At 42.1% G+C, this 17,387-nt stretch overlaps 1 protein-coding gene and 1 long non-coding RNA gene across 3 annotated transcripts in view; one reads left to right on the top strand and one right to left on the bottom strand.

The window, feature by feature from the left end:
* LOC121917470 overlaps window positions 1–11,887 on the top strand; it is a 28,384-nt gene extending 16,497 nt beyond the window's left edge. The window contains exons 2-3 of the long non-coding RNA XR_006101036.1: window positions 1,435–1,524; window positions 11,467–11,887. This is a non-coding gene — a long non-coding RNA (uncharacterized LOC121917470). The remainder of the gene's footprint in view (window positions 1–1,434; window positions 1,525–11,466) is intronic.
* The window catches only part of LOC121917469 (5-hydroxytryptamine receptor 1E-like), a 55,810-nt gene extending 38,682 nt beyond the window's left edge, over window positions 1–17,128 (bottom strand). For both annotated transcript variants that reach the window (XR_006101035.1, XM_042443471.1), the window contains exon 1: window positions 16,832–17,128. The gene's annotated coding sequence lies outside the window, so the exon portion shown is untranslated. The remainder of the gene's footprint in view (window positions 1–16,831) is intronic.
* Window positions 17,129–17,387: the final 259 nt, after the last annotated feature.

The raw sequence follows: 17,387 nt of genomic DNA, 5'->3' as shown, positions 1-17,387 counted from the left end.
TTCAAATGTAGGACACATGTTTGTGTGTCCTACATTTGAAAAATTTGTCCTACATTTTTCCCGGTTTGGAGGTCCAACGCTATGGCAACCCTAGGGAAGGAGGGAGGAAGCCGTGGGGAGGGTGGCAGATTTTCAATCATGAAAAGCTAAGGAATGCTATCAAAGACATGGGAGTGTCAATCAACTTGATAGTTCTGCTAAGAAATCTATACTCAAGACAAGAGGCCACTGTCAGAACAGAATATGGAGAAACTGAATGGCTCCCAATAGGCAAAGGAGTCAAGCAAGGCTGAATATTATCATCATACTTGTTCAAATTGTACATAGAAAATATCATAAGAAAAGCAGACTCAGATGAGTGAAGATAGGAGGAAGGATTATTAACAATATAAGATATGTGGATGATACAATATTAATAGTGGAAAACATCAATGGCTCAGAACAATTACTAATGAAGGTCAAGGAAGAAAGTGCAAAGGTAGGCCTGCTGCTGAACATAAAGAAAATAAAAATAATTACCATGGAGGACCTAAATAAATTTGAATTAGACAATGAGGAAATTGAAATAGTCAAAAGATTTCTTGTACTTGGGATAAAAACATAACTCAGAATGGAGACCACAGTCAAGAGATAAGAAGAAGACTAGGAATGGAAAGGGCAGCCATGAAAGAGCTAGAGAAAATCCTAAAGAGTAAAGATATACAACTGAGTACCAAAGTTAGAATAATCTAAGCCATAGTATTCCCAATCACTTTGAATGGATGAATGAGAGAGTTGGACTGTGAAAAAAGCAGATAAAAAGAAAATCAATTCATCTGAGATGTGGTGTTGGAGAAGAGTGCTGAGGACAGCTAGAAAGACAAACAAATGGGTCTTTGAGTGAATCAGGCCAGAAATACCCCTGGAAGACAAGATGGTTAAACTGACGGTGTCGTAATTTGGACACATCATGAGAAGGCATGAATTATTGCAAAAGACAATAATGCTTGGGATGGTTGTGGGTAGAAGAAGGAGAGGAAGACTGCACACCAGATGGCTAGACTCAATTAGGGAGGACACAAGCATGAGCCTGCAGGAAATGAACAGAGCAATGGAGGACAGGGAGACTTGGCGATGTCTCATCTACAGGGTTGCCATGAGTCCAAGTCAACTAGAGGGTCACTAACAACAACAAAAAATGTGTGTGCATGTTAATCTGAACCAACCTCATCTGGAATTAATCTATATATCCAAACCTGGGATTTGCTGAATTGCACCCCCATATATGGTGTATCAGGCTGCTGGAAAAGGAGTCAATGATACTGAATCCCCTCCCTCTCCATTCTCCCTAAGTTCAAAGACTGTGACAGGTTTGGCGGGGGGGGGGGGACTAGAAGAAAGTATGAGTTCAATTATTGCAGCTGCATCTTTTCTTTTTTGTCACTTCTGTTACAGATGGTCCATAAGATTTTGACACTCATTCAGCTCAGGAGATAACAATTTGCACTGAAAGTGTTCTGAAAACCAGAGGAAGTGGAAGACCTTGTGGGTAACATTCCAAAACTATGACATTGTTTAGAAACTGAATTAATGACAAAATGAAAGTCTCCTCTTTTTCTTTGAAGGACACACAATTCCTCAGCCTGTGATCTTCTCTTTAACACCAACACTCAAGTTCAGTTATACCCCTGCTTTGAAAATGCTACATCAATGTAATCACATCTCCATTGAAATGTGACAAATAGAGAAAATTGTTGTGATGCTCTAAGGCTTTGCTGCATTTTAGTCTGTCAAATGCTAGATAATGTTTTAGTCTCAAACTGGTTACCCTGTTAGTAAATGGAAGTATTAAATTCCAGTCCTTTTCTCCTATTTAGTTATTTAGCGGGGAGGGAAATTGTAGCTGTTGGTGAGGAAAACATTGCACATGTTAAAAGCATAATGACAGGTGATTTAAAAAAAATCTTCTGCTTAGACCAGGCTAAACAGAAGGTCCAACTGGTGCAAAGATTGTTTCTTTCTGTTGCCAAGCTAAAACATAAATTTTATTGAGGCCTTTAAGGACAAATATATTTGAAAGCATACATATACTATATTGGTATCCACTGGGGTTTGGTTCTAGAATCCCCAATGGATAGCAAAATCTGTGGATATTCAAGTGCCATTAAATACAATGGCATAGTAAAATTGTGTCCAGTATATAAAATGGCAAAATCAAAATTTCTTTTTTAGAATTTACATTTTTAAAAATATTTTCAAATTGTGGATGGTAGAATCCATTCATAAAGAATCCGTGGATGTCAAGCGCTGACTGTATGTGGTTTTAAATAGATGTTTTAAAGTCATTTTAACTGTTTCTTTTTGTTTTAATTGCTGCTATGTTTAATATGTTCTTAACGTTCTTTTCTTCTTCTTTTTGATCTGGAAGTGTTTTCAATGGTTTATATTATATGCTGCCTTGGGATCCTATAATAAACACCAGGATAAAGTTTTTTTAAAACAACAACAACAACCTGGTACTCTCCAGATGTGCAGGATTATAACTTCTGTCATCATCAACTAAAATGGCATATGCTTGGTTGGGATGATGAGAGTTGTAATCTATCAAGCTGGATGATGGCAGGAAACTAAACCAGAGAAAACTGGTTTAGACAGACATCTCAAAAGGTAGTGAGTACATTTCAGTGGTAGATTTCAAGCAAATTGTTCTATCCAGCAGCTTTACATTTGAATTACTATTTATTCTGGTTTTGGTTGGAAATAGAAAAGAAAATGCTGAGATACTTGAAATTCATTTCCACACTGAACACATTAATAGCTTGATGATTTTGAAGAAAGGTGAGAAAAAGGGTGAGGAGTCACATAGAGCTGACTATTTTGATTTGCAAAATTCTCTACATTAATAAAGAAATCAATAAAAGTACTGAATAAAAATATTAGAAGTACAGTTTTCAATGCATTTCTTTTGATGTATCTGAACATGACCTTCTGTCCCTAAGGAAGACCAATGGCCAAAACGTGCTCAATATTCTTTGCAAAATAAATAATTCTTTTCAACTAGCAAGTTGAGGCACTTGGAAAGGAAAGGAAATATAGAAGGATACTAAAAAATATATTATTAGGCCACAGGGCAAGAATTGCACACTAACTGCAATAAAAAGAAAAATGGGGATGGTGGGGGGGGGGGGGGGGGCCATGTTTCTCTATTCTGTGCATAGCTAGAAGGGACTTGATCCAAGAAACATGGATAACAAGACACAGAATGCTAGCATAACAGAACCAAAGGTTGCCATGATGCAAGATATCCTTGGAACATAACTCCACTGGCAAACTGGTTAGATCAAAGCTCTCTCTCTCACTTAATTATCTTTTGCAGGTCAAATTCTCTACTAGAAAGCCAGAGCTTCCTCTGCCTTCACTTCATACATTCAGTTAGCTAATTGCATCTGCCTCTCTTAGACTTTTGGGAATTGTTCTGAAGAAATGCCCACATTTTCTGTCAAACTAGCCTGCCGAGGTTGTAATTGGTATTCCTCCTGCAGGCATTAACAATTTGCATGAAGAGCAGACACTTCAAATTAGCAAAGGTTCCTAATCATCCCCCCCCCCCACACACACATACCAAGTACTTCCTATCACAACTGTTTTGAGGACATGGTTCCATTGCTCCAGCAGTGTCTGGATGGGCATTATTTCACATAAGCATTTTTTTTAAATAAAAAAGAAAAGGCAGATTGCTCAGGAACTCTTGTTCTATCTGTCCCAGATAGCAAAATAAAGCAGAAGCAGGGAACTTTTGGGACCTCCTAAATGTTTTGGACGATAACTCCTACAAACCCTTGCCATTTGCCATGTTGCCTATGGCTTCTGAGAGAGCCAGTGTGGTATAGTGTTGGAGCCCTGGTGGCGCAGTGGTTAAATGCCTGTACTGCAGCCATTCACTTGAAACTACAAGGTTGCGAGTTCAAGACCAGCAAAAGGGCCCAAGCTCGACTCAGGCTTGCATCCTTCCAAGGTCGCTAAAATGAGTACCCAGACTGTTGGGGGCAAATTAGCTTACTTGCTAATTAGTTTACTTGCTGTTCACCGCTATGATCTTTGGAATAGCAGTATATAAATAAAAAAAAATTAAAAAAATTAAAAAATTACAACTCTGGAGACCAGGTTTGAATCCCCACTCAACCATGGAAACCGACTGGGTGACCTTGGGCAAGTCACACCCTCTCAGCCCCAGAGGAAGGCAAAGCCAAAGGCAAACCCCTCTGAACACATTTTGCCAAGAAAATCCTGTGATAGGTTTGCCTTAGGGTCACCATAAGTTGCAAACAACTTGAAAGCAGAGAACAACAACTGTGGCTTCTGTAAGTTGAGTACCAAAAATATCTGGGGAGACCCAATGGTTTCTCTATCCTGACATAAAGGATGCTTGTAGCTTTTGCTTCTCCTGGACATGTAACTGACACCATCCTGGGATCATTAAAGTGGCAGAGGAAAGACAATTAGAAAGTATGTAATATACCACTTTGCTGTGCCTTTCTTCCATTCAGGCTATAGACAGTTGACTTCTGTTTCATCAGAGTTCAAAATACAATAGTAGGATTTCTATACAGTGCTCGTGAGATGTAAATCTACTCTCTATAGTTACATGATGGTTATGCTACACCACCCTTCTTCTGAATACATATATTGTGCAACCAATTGTGTATCTGCCAATGAACCCGCTTATTGTCCCTTTGTGTAATGAGAACTGAACATTGGCTAGTTCTGCAATCCCAATGAGGAAAGTGGTACATTGAAAGTATGCACATTGAAGGAGCCAGTCTAGCCTCCCTAGGAAGGGAGCTCCAAAGCCTTGGAAAAGCCTTTGAGAAAGCCCTCTTCCATGTTCCTACCAGATGTACCTGTGTGGGTGGCAGGATGAAGAGAAAGACCTCCTCTGAGGATATCAAACAAAGAATTTCAGATTTTGTTTCAGTACCATTCTTATGATCAAAATTCCAAAAGAAGAGCTCCACCACAATGAGTGAGTCTGCAACAATCCAAAGCAGGATGCCTGTCCTTGCAACTTGCAACCTTGGCTGGTGGTGGGAAAGGGATAGAAATGGCATCCTCCTTGCCACCTATCAAAATTGAATAGATCTACTTTGCCTGATTTGGCTGCTAGTTCTCAAGGTGGGCCACTTCCTTTTTCCTTTTACCAGAGCTGCCTAAGATATTTTTCTTCTTTGAGGTAATAAATCCCTCCATTGCCATTCCACACGGAGAAGCAAACAGAACTGGCAATATTTTCTTGTTTCAGTGGGGGAAGTCCTTCCTACAACTCTGTCCTCCAGGAGAGGGAAATGGCCAGGGGACACAGCAGGAAGGCATGAAAACTGCTACTACTTTCCCCAGAATCCTAAGATTTGCCCCATTCTTCCTAAAGGCAGGGACAGTGTATGAACTTGAAATTTCAAACTCTCTTGCTAATGGGAGTAAATGCCTTTGCCTCAATTCCTCAAATGCATGTGTATTAATATCTTAATGGTAACAGATCTGTTGGCTGAGGATCAATTGAGCGAGTGAGTTTATCTGTCAGCAGCATTCTGGAGCTATATTATTTTGACCTAATGAATCATTTTTCCTCTAGGAAAATAAGTGTGAGCTAAATTGTTATAAAACCTTAATGGGTACGCTGTTAAGATATAAATTGGCTTCATGCCAGTTTGTAATTTCCCAAAATCCCAATCATTCACGTTGTCAAGGCAATAGTGGCTCAAGTTCTCTTTGAAGTTCACTGTTCATTCACCGCCCCAAAGAGTGGTGTTGCCCTTTGTGTTGAACGCTGCTCAGAATAAGTAATGATTTCAGAAGAATGGATTGCCATCTCCTACACATGTATGCTTTTGGGGAGTTAGCTGGTGCATTAATGTGTCCAAAAAACAAAATTGAAAATAAAAAGAATATTTGTAGGAAAAATGACCATATTCGTCTTTCTATTCTGATCTCAGAATTACCTTATTCAGAGCAACTTCCTGTTTGCTGCCTCTTGTGCTGCTTTTGTAACACCATGATGTCCATCTCTTGGTTTGACTCCAAAGTGCTCAACCAATGGGATAGCTAATACTTGCCACCACCATCATCCACTCCTGATCTATTCAGCATGGGCTTTCACCTTTTGTTTTTATTATATGGTATAGCAGAGAACAGGAATCTCCAGTGTTAACGCTATGCTATTTTCACCTGGGCACAATTCAGTGGGACATGGATCTCGTTAAAGATGATATGAGATGCTATGAATAAAATATGGTATTGCATGAGTAATGTAAAAATGGTATGCAAAGATGGTAGCGCACTGGGCTCCTTACCAATTTAAATCCAAATAGTATTACTTATTTGGCTTGCAGACAGGACTGAGAGGTCTTGGAACATCTCATTCTAAGCAGAACTTGGAAGTAATGTATACTTTGGGGGACAACAAAGGGGTAAATACATTTATTGTGAAATACAGTCATCCCTCCATATTTGCGGCTTTGATATTTGCGGATTTGATTATTCATGGATTTCATTAATATGTTCTCTCTAGAACTGTCTAGGTCCTCCAGTGCAACTCTGTGGTCAACTTTAACTAAAAGTTGCACTGAAAGACCATTTGTAGCAACTCCAGTGCCATTCTATGGTCAGTGTCTGTTGGACATTGACCACAGAGTTGCCCTGGAGGACCTAGAGATTCCTAGAGAGGTGTTTTTGTTATTTGCGGTTTTTCCATATTCACGGGGGTCTTGTTCCCCTAACCCTAGCGAATATGGAGGGACAACTGTACAGTATAAAATGCCAGGTGGCATCTTATTAGGCATTTCTGATGTTGTATGTTAGACTTGCAACTTTGTGAAAACATTTCCTATTCACATTTATGATTATGGTAGCATTGGCGGGGTACAGACAATCCAAAAAGGGTGGCTTGCCGGAGCCTGCTTTTCTGCCAGAGGGAAGCCTCAGCCACCAAACAGCGAGGCTTCCCGCTGGGGGAAAAAGAACCCGCAAAAAGCGGGTTCTTTCTACACTGTGGTGGTGGTATAACGACTGCGTCAGAGTGTGCCACTGGCACACTTGTTACGTAAGTGCTGCACAGCACCGTGCGGATGCTGTGGGGCACTTGCGTAACAATGGCAGCACCCTTCTGTACAGGGTGCTGCCATTTTGATGCCCTCGTCACGTGCGAGGGAGGAGGGGCATCTAGAAGTACCACCCCTCGCATGTGATGAGGGCGTCCTTTTCGGCCTGTCTGTACTGGGCCCTAGTCATGATTGCAAATGCCCCTGAAACCCACCTTAAAATCCAGTCAGCTGCACTGAGGGGTGGAGTTCTGCAGTGCTGGTGAGCAGGGCACTGAAGGATGACATTTGCAGCACCCCCTTGCCAGCAATTGGCAATGAAGCAAGGAGTTGCTCTGTTCAGAGCACTGTTGATTGCTCATGGGAGGATGCTGGATGCATTGGCCTTCAGTGCCTCACTTGTTAACACTGCAGAACTCAGTCCCTCCGTGCAGCTGGCTGGACTCTAAGGTGGTTTTCAGGAGCATTTATAGATCATAGATCAGAGCCACAGCATGTGGCTATGTGTCAATGCAGGATGTTGGCCAATGATTAGTATGGTTAATACGTCTGGGGAATTATTAGTAATGAGAGGGGAAATGCTTTAGGGGTATTTTAAAGGGATCCCTCCCCCCAATTCTGGGCCACTTTACTACTTGACTGGAGCAAGTAGATGATTATCTCCCAAAGGTAGCTAATAACTGAACAAGTAATGTATGTTGTTGTTGTGTGCCTTCACATTGTTTCCAGTAACCCTAAGGCCAACCTATCATGAGGTTTTCTTAGCAAGATTTGCTCAGAGGGTCCTTTGCCTTCCTCTGAGGCTAAGAAAATGTGACTTGCCCAAGGTCACCTTGGTCTCCAGAGTTGTAACCCAGGGCTCAAACTGCTCTCTCTCCCTCTCCCTCTCAATCTCGTAGTGTCACCAGTTACATAATGGAATGATTTTGAATTACATTTGAATTACTGTATTTTTGAAAGCAACTTGTAATACTCTGATTCTAACTGACAGAACTCTTTAATCTACAATATTAATTCTTTCCCTCACCCTCACTCCTAAATTAGGTTGCTGGGATCAATAAAACATGTTGGAAGTGAGGAATGGATTTGTGTGAGAAAGGATTTGCAGATAAGATCCTGTTTGGGTATTGTAAAGACCCATTCCTGGGCTCAGGATGTAGTCAGGCATAACCCTTTCCTGAAATTCCTGGTCCATCTCCTTGAGCCACGGCTGGTGGACCAAAACAAAAATAGCATCTTTAAACTTAAAGGCTGCCTACCCCTGGAATATGCTGTTTAGAAGATACAGTATTAGATTTTAAGATGCAGTTGTACTTTTCCTTGGTACTTCATAATTGTGTTCAATAACGAGTCAATCAGACAGTAACATTTTTAGAAACTTTTTTTAAATCTTTAAATTATTTTCCAAGGACAAAACAGACTGTCATTCAGCTAATGAAATATTCAGAATGGGAGACATAAGGTTTTCACTTTTAGAAACATATAAAGGTGCAAAACAGCTACTTTTGTGAAAGGTGGGATGGTGGTATTAATACTTGGAGACTTCTGCAAAAATGTAACCCCAAGGGACTTTTAAAATGTCAGGATAATTCCACGTGTTTATTATAGATAAGAGCTACATATCTTGGGCTGGTGAAGGAATCATACTTATCTAGAGTGAAGCAAATAATGAAATGGATTCAGTTGATGTGATTAACTTGACAAAAATACTTTATTTGACACATACGAAAAAGTGACACATCTTTAGTTATACTTCAATTTCTTAAAAGGCTAAAGATTTACTGACATTTTTGGGGGGAACATTTACATTTATACAGTATAATAACTCATTAGTGCTTATTCCTTACTTACTGCACTAGTAAGGAAACATCTGCTAGAACTGTAACATTAAAAGACTTGCTTGGCTTAATTTTCACAACCAGGATTAGGTTGGTATAATTAGAATAATAGAATTATTGTACTATATTAGATGTATAATAAAATATTATTATATTAACCTGTCCTGTTCAGGATTCTGTCTAACCAGCCTGCCATCCATACATCCATGTCCTTTTCTTGGACACTCTATTTCCATCTGTTGAAAGCACTCCTCTAATCAAACTTTCTCTTTATGCCAGCACCTCATTTTTCTATTAGACCAATTGAAGTGGTTAGAGCATCCTGTCTGCCTCTCAGCCATATTTCAAGCCTTCTCATGTACTTCTCACCATAATTCACTCATACAAGCTCAAGATTGTAATACATGGGCATTGATGGTCAATGTAACATGGCAATCAGCCCCTGGGACTCCAGGAATTCCCAGCTGTCTGTAGTTATACAAAGGAGATTATTGTATGAAGCTTCCCTCCCGATGCTGTTGCAGCTTTTTAAACACCCAAAACAGCAATGGTTCTTTTCACATTACCACGCAATTGTGAACTGGTAACAGGTTGCTGATGCATCTTATCACACTACTGTTCTGTTCACTGGTCAGCAATCCAAGATTAAGTAAATAAGTAAGTAGTCTTGCCTTCATTGGGAATGGGGTATGTGCAGTGATACTAGCTAAACTTCCCTTTCTCCAGCCTCCTCATGAGTAAGAAGTCTTGCCTTCATTGGGAATTGGGGGGAGGGGTTGCAGTGAAACCGTCTTAACTCCCCTTCTCTCTGAATAACCCCAGAATGATCACACATATTCCAATAACAGGCTAACTCCAGGATTGACAGCTATTCATGGGATTTCCGATTCAATAAAAGCAGCGCCAGAAGTACAGATTGACTACACCACTGTAAAGAAACACATCTACAAAGAGTACCATACTGTATATGGGAAATGCATGTACAGTATTAGCAGAGAAAGGAAACACAATTGCAGCTTGGGTCTGAACATACTGTCAAGTATGATGTAGTTTATTTTAATCCTTCTAGGCAAAAATCTGTTCTTCTACTCCCCTACATCTCTATTTAATTTACAACAGGAACAAAATGTTGACAGACAACTCAAGAGCACCTAGTATCATAAGCAAAGTGATTAAAAACTCTGAAACATTTCTAACTATACACTTTACTGGGATGAAAGTGACTTTAGCCACTGCAGCATCTGTAGGTTTTATTTTTAAATATTAAGTATCCAAGAGTGATGCTCCACTTGTAAATACAGTCAGTGGGAGTAAGCTTAGCTGGACAAAGTGAGACACACATCTGAGTGAAGAAGGTGAGGATTGTGCCATGCATGAGATTTTGTAGAACAACTTGGGTTACAACAGGGTGGAAACTGTGCTGCCCTCCAGATGTTTTTGGGCTGCAACTTTCATTAACCCTAGCTAGTATAGTCAATGGTATGAAATTTTGGGAGTTGAAGTCCAAAAATCCCTGGCAGGCCATATCATTCACCCTACGTTGTTGTGTTGTTGTTGTATTTGTTTATATTCCACCTTCTTCCCAGGCTGCTACCTCACCGTAGAACTAGCGTTTTGACACCACTTTAACTCAATGCTATGGAATCCTCGGTATTTTAGTTGTTGTGGCACTAGAGTGCCCTGACAGAGAAGGCTAAATATCTTATAAAACTACAAATTCCAGAATTCCATAGCAATGAGCCATGGCAGTTAAAGTGGTGCCAAACTGCATACTGCAGAATTAATACAGTTAATTCTGTATTAATTGAAGTGGCTTGAAGTGGCTTCAGGTGGCCTACAACAATTAAAACCAACAACTAAAAATCCACAATGTACAAAAGTTAAAAGTGTAATTAAGCCATCAAAAAAAAATAAAACCTGTTAAAAACCATTAAAAGGAAAACAGCAAAAAGAGAATCCAATGCATTATGCAAGGGTCTTTCCCCTTGACCAATCCATCTACAGCAAAGTATTTACAGTCGGCCCTTCTTATACACAGATTCAAGCATGCACTGTTTGAAAATATTCAAAAAAAAGTATAAATTTCAAATATCAAACCTTGATTTTCCATTTTTTACAAGGGACACCATTTTGCTATGTCAGTATATTTAATGAGACTTAAGCATACACGGATTTTGCTATATATGGTAGATCTTGGAACCAAACCCCAGCGTATAACAAGGGTTCACTGTACCTGCCTGCAGAAAGCTACCAAGGAGGTTGCCAGTCTAATCTCTCTAGGACTGAATCCTCACTGCAGACATAACCCGGTTTGCCACCACTTTATCTACCATGGTTCCATGCTATGGAATTCTGGAAACTGTAGTTTGTTGTGGCACCATAGTGCTGGCAGCACAACAAACTACAGTTCTCAAAATTCTATAGTATGGAACTGTGGCAGTGAAGCGGTGTCATACTGGATTATTATTATTCCATTGCAGTTAAGTGGAACAGTCTTTCTGTCTTTCCCCTGGGAAGAAAGTGTTGACTAGTTTGTCTCCTTTTATAATTCACAGAAGTCTCCCCCTTCCTGATATGCTCTTGATGTGCTGGACTACAACTCCCATCATCTCAACCAGCATGGCTGATGTCAACACATCTGGCAAGCAAAGGCTGACTTGAAAGAATTTCCATTGTTTCCCCTGCTCACCTTCTGCAAGAGAAAATGAAACCCCTACATTGGACAAGAATTGTTGTCACTGCTGTGTGCCTTCAAGAGGTTTCTGACTTATGGCAACCCTAGGGTGACCCTTTCCTGGGGTTTTCTTGGCAAGATTTGTTCAGAGGAGGTTTGCAATTGCCTTTCCCTCAGAGTACGTGATTTGCCCCAGAATAGAACCTAGCAAGTTTCATGGCTAAGCTGGGAACTGAACCCTGGTCTCCAGAGTCGTAGTCCAAAACTCAAACCATTATGCCACATTGGCTCTTTGGAAAAGAACACTATTGACTTTATGCCATTATAATGTGTGAATGAAAGAAGTGTGAGATAGTTACTAGTAGCAAAGTAATTATCATTATACCTGATAATAAAAATAGGTGTGGTTTGTTTTTAGTGTTGATTGTGAAGACCTATGGGTCCATAGTACATTTGATGGCTAAAACCTTAAAACATTGCTTTCCTCTCCAATGGAGATGCTATTAGAGATAATTTGTTTTGCCATTTTCGGGGGAAGTTTAAAAATGTTAAGCTCTGTGTCCTTTACTTTTCATAATTGACATTTATTTTATGCAGTACCTCTGCTTGGAAAAAGAAGTATTGAAGTAATTTTAAAAAGCAACGAAGAATACTATAGCTTATTGAAGACTAGCAAATATGATATGGTACAAGCTTTCATGGGCCAGTACATTTAATCAAATACATGGACTTGGGAGGTCCCCAGGTGGCACCTATTGTGCCTCCTTGGCATACCTCCCTCTCTCTGGAGAGTGGTAGAGCTGTCTGTTGTTCTGGATGCCACTGCAAATCCAGACCAATAAATGGATGGATATGCTCTCTTCATTGTGTGTGGATCAAGAGAGAATTGGGATCCTTGGAATAGGAGAGGAAAACTACACCACCCACAGAGTTGGCAGAGTTATTTCTCCTCTTACTAGGACCAATAAGAGGGGGAAAGGGAGGGGAAGGAAGGAAGGAAGGAAGGAAGGAAGGAAGTGAAAAGCCCAGCACACCTCCTCTCTCACACACCATAGGTCTGGCCAGCATATGTCTGGAGGTTGTAGGACAGCAGAGGTCGACTTCAGTGCGTCCAGAGGCCAATTTTTAGCTCCTTGGACCCTCTATGGAGTATAACTCCTCCTTGCTGATATCAAAAACTGAAATCAGAAGTGATCAGATGCCTCTTTCTTTCTTTCTTTCTTTCTTTCTTTCTAAAATGTATTTCTGAAAACCAAAACATGGGATGGACATGTGCATGTCACTCGTTTCTATTTCAAACATTTTATTTTTTTTGGTGGCACTGAGTTCCTCCAGAGGCCATAAAAATAGGGCTGCCTGTAGCCCACAGGTTGTGTGTGCTCCCATCTCTGGCTTAAGAAGTGCTTCTTCCCCTCCCATGTACTCCTTCTTATTCTGTAGATCATGAAGAAAGAATCTACAGAGAAGTTTGCACAAGGTTTGAGTTGAAAATATCATTGTCTCCTCCCATCTGGTCAGCAGTGTCACAGAGCTCTGCAGTGTCATGAATGGACAAAAACATGTGAACTAGCTTCTCAAGGTGTAATTTTGCATGTCTCCTGTGTCATTTAACCAATATTCTCCTGTGTTGCAGAAAGATTCCAGAATTCTTGAGGAAGCTGAACAGTATCTGAATGCTCTTGCTGAAGGCTTAGTGCATGATGACAATTCAACATCCACTTGCTCTTCACAAGAAACCAAACCTTTTTCTTCCCTTATCCTCTCCCTCCCCCTTTTTTGTGCCACCTAAATTAATGAATGAATAATAATAATAAATAAAAATGTATTTATATCCTACCTCTCCCTACAGATCAAGGCGGGCTACAATACACAATAAAAGGTAAAGGTTTCCCCCTTGACAAGGTTACCAAGTCGTGTCTAAATAGTTCCAGAGAAATTAAAATCTTGCAGACTTGGTGGTAATAGTATTGTCCAACTGGGGATAAGAAACCAAGATCTTATCAACATCTCCTGGATAGGAATTGTTTAGAATGCCACTTAGGCAAATATTTGTGCAAGGAGGTTTGGTTTCTAGACAGTGACCTGCATGGTCAACTAAAGTATCTAGGGAGCATTTCTGGTATGATTCAGCAACAGATTTAAAAACATGCTTCATGTGTACAAGGTTGAAGGAATCTCCTTTGTTCTAGAGGTCTAGATGATCCCAAATGCAATCTTGCCACATCTTCTGGCCTGTCCTGCTTCTGATCCAGCTGCCATCATATGCAACAACTTGAAGGCACACAACAATAACAAAGGTAGTCAGCGACACTTCTGATCTTTGCAATGATCCTGGGAGAAAAGAACAATACTGACACTGGGACTTAATGGATGCTTTGGACTGGAGGTCAGCTCCCACCAGGTACCCCTGACCAGTGTGGCCACCAGGGAAGGATTATGGGAGTTGTAGTCCAAACATCTGGAACGCCAAAGATTTCTCACTGCACTGTGTTTACATGAAATTGACATATCCCATCCATATGGTGCAGGGAGAACTCTGAATGTAACCTATCACATATTAGAGGCAATGCTCTTCACAATGGCAGAAACGCTATTAGTTCAAGAGGATTAGACACTCCCATGCCAATCTTAACTTGGCCAGGTTCCCTGGTGGCTGAAATGGGCATGAGATTCACAGTCCATCCAGGCATCCAAGATACAGAGGGTGAATTGACACTGTAGGAAAAAGTGCCGCTTCACTTGAACTGCCATGACTCCATCCTACAAAATACTGTGATATGTAGTTTTACAAGATCTTTCCCCTTTTCTGCCAAAGAGGGCTCGTTCCTCACCAAACTACAAATGCCAGGATTCTGCAGGATGGCGCCATGCCCATTCAAGTGGTGTCAAACTGCATTAATTCTGTAATGTAGATGCACCCTCAGGTCTCTCTGCCGCCATGTCCATTTGGGATTGTTCTGCTGGGGTTGATGCCGTTCTACTTATCAAATCCATCCCTCTCTGTGTGCCAGGTCCCTCTCCAGCTCCTGCCAAAGCAGACCCTCCTCCCCTAGGACCCCAAAAGTGCCACAATCCACAAGACCCCTCACCTTACTATAGAAAAACCTGAAAACACCCCTAACAATGTAAATTCATGCTTTGTAGTGATGCTCAGGATGGAGGACTTTTTGGAATTCTGCCTGAGTAGAAAGTGGAAATGGAGGATATGGTCCTGGAAAAGGAGGACACCTGGGTACCCTTTCTTAACCCCAAAGGAGGACAAGGCCAATAGGAGGACAAGGACAGGAACCCCCCCCCCCCCATTGGCTTCACCTCCTTTTTTCTCCCCTTAGACCTTGGGCAAGTCACACCCTCTCAGCCTCAGGGGAGGCAATGGCAAACCTCCTCTGAACAAATTGTGCCAAGAAAAGCCCATGATGGGTTCACCTTAGGATCACCGTAAGTTGGAAAGGACTTGAAGGCACACCAACACACCCACAAGGCCATCCTTGCAGCTTCCCAACCTGCCATACCTTATGGTGAGCGATGCGCTGGAAGCAAAGAATCTGGTTGGGTTAGGGTGACCAGGCATCCTCCTTTTCCAGACATGTCCTCCATTTCCACCTTCAGCCCAGTAGGCATTCCAAAAGGTCCTCCATTTTGTCCCGTCACTACGAAGCACGGATTCACATTTCTAGGAGTGTTTTTAGCTGTGATTTTGTCATGTCCTACATTTTTCTCAAACCACCCTACATTTTATGGGTGCCTTGTCCTCCTTTGTGCTCAGGACAGGGTGACTAGAGGTCCTCCCTCTCCAGGGCCTGTCCTCCATAACCTTCTCCCCAGGAGGAATTCCAAAAAGTCCTCCATTCTAAGCATCCCTAAGAAGTATGAATTCATTGGAGTGCTTTGAGATTTTCTTTGGTAAGGCCCTACATTGTATTATTATTTTACTTAATTTTACACACACACACACACACACACGTATATGTATATGTATATGAGCAATCGGTATTGTATTATTATTTTACTCTCTTCTATCCCGCCTTTCTCCTAACGCAAGGACTCATGGCGGCGCACAGCAAATTTGAATCAATACCATTTAAAACAATACAGAAAGTATTAACATTTTATAAATAGTTTTTTTAACTTTTTAAAAAATTGTTTTTAATTTTTAAAATGTTATGATGCTCCCCCCCGAGGCGACCCTGTCCTGGGGTTTTGTTGGCAAGATTGAGGTTTACCCCGGTCTTGATCACACTGCCCTGTTGTAGCGCTGCTATCCCACTTCCAATTGCGATGGCTCTTAAAATCCCGGGATTTGTAGTTGAGGGAGTAAGGAAGCTGTAGTTTGGGGAGTGTGGTTGAGGGCTCCCTGGCTGAGAAGGCTCAAGGGCCCCTCCCTAAGTTGCCCATCCCAGGATTCCACAGCAGGGCAGTCATAGTGGAATCATAGCGCTACACCAGTGTAGTCTGAGATGATGGAGTAGGGCTCTGAGGACCCAGGGTTGGACCCCCCCTCGGCCTTGGAAACCCACTGGGGGACCTTGGGCGAGTCACACTCTCTCAGCCTCAGAGGGAAGCCATACGTCGCAAAGGACTTGGAGACACACAACAACAACAACAGCAAAAGCTCAGGGTGCAGATGCTCCTCCTATAGTAATAGGGAAAGTGGAGGTTTAGCCCTCGCTCTACAGAAGCTGTGGGCAGGATTCGAACCGGGAGCTTCCCAAAGCAACGATCCTTGGCACTGTATTCTCATTTTGGTTAATTATATATTAAGTTATATATATGAGCAAGTGGCACTGTATTATATAAAATAATAATGCATGAAAAGCTTGGACCTGGGTGAGAATCATGCGCCTTCCCAAATAACCCCCTCTTCCCTTCCTTCCTTCCTTCCTTCCTTCCTTTTCTTCCTCTTCTTCTCCTTCTTGTGTGCCTTCAAGTCCTTTCCGACTTATTGCTTCCTTTGAGGCCGAGAGAGTGTGACTTGCCCAAGGTGGGTTCCATGGCTGAGCTGGGATTCCAGCCTTGGTCTCCAGAGCCCTCTTTCCTCCTATCTTCAAGACCTTTCCCACTCATAGGTCCAGCCTATGTAGGGCTTTCCTTGGGCCAGCTTTGCTCAGGGTGGGTTTGCCCTTGCCATCATCCCCTGAGGTTGAGAGAGTGTGACTGGCCCAAGGTCCCCCAGTGAGTTTCCATGGCTGAGTCTCCAGAGCCATAAATAGTCCCCCCCCCCCCCCCCCCAAAGGACCCCACCTCACCTTCCGGGGCTGGCATGGAGAGAGCCCCCCTTGTGCCAGCAATGCCCCTTCTCCTCCTCCTCCTCCTCCTCCTGGCACGATCCAGGCTCCGGTGCCCATGGCAGAGCAGTCAGACCCTTCCCATCGCCTTTTCCAGGTCCAACTTCACAGAGGAGAAAGGATCAGGATGCCTCTCTCCAGCCAGCCTAGGATCTCTCCCTGTGGCTGCTGCTGCTGCTTTAGGCATCCAAAGTGGCTCAGGTGGAGCTGCAGTGTAGAGCAGAGGCAGGGAAACGGAGGAGGAGGAGGGAGCTGCTGCTAGACTTCTTTGCCTCGGTTTTATAGAGGACAAGGATGGGCAAATCCGCCAGGGATCCGACACTAGGGGGCAGCCCTTTCCAGCCCATCCCAGAGCCTAGCCCTCCACACTGCAGAAATGATCCACTTTCGACACCACTTTTTCCTTTGCCATTGCTCAAGGCTCCTGGGATCTGGTGGGGCACTAAACCTCTCTGGCAGACCAGGCTGACTAGCTCACACAAGGACAGAATCCCATAGTAGTAATAATAAAAATAAT

Source organism: Sceloporus undulatus, unplaced genomic scaffold (assembly GCF_019175285.1).
Source record: "Sceloporus undulatus isolate JIND9_A2432 ecotype Alabama unplaced genomic scaffold, SceUnd_v1.1 scaffold_19, whole genome shotgun sequence".
NCBI classification, from domain to species: domain Eukaryota; kingdom Metazoa; phylum Chordata; class Lepidosauria; order Squamata; family Phrynosomatidae; genus Sceloporus; species Sceloporus undulatus.
This window is presented reverse-complemented; position numbering and strand designations above follow the sequence as displayed.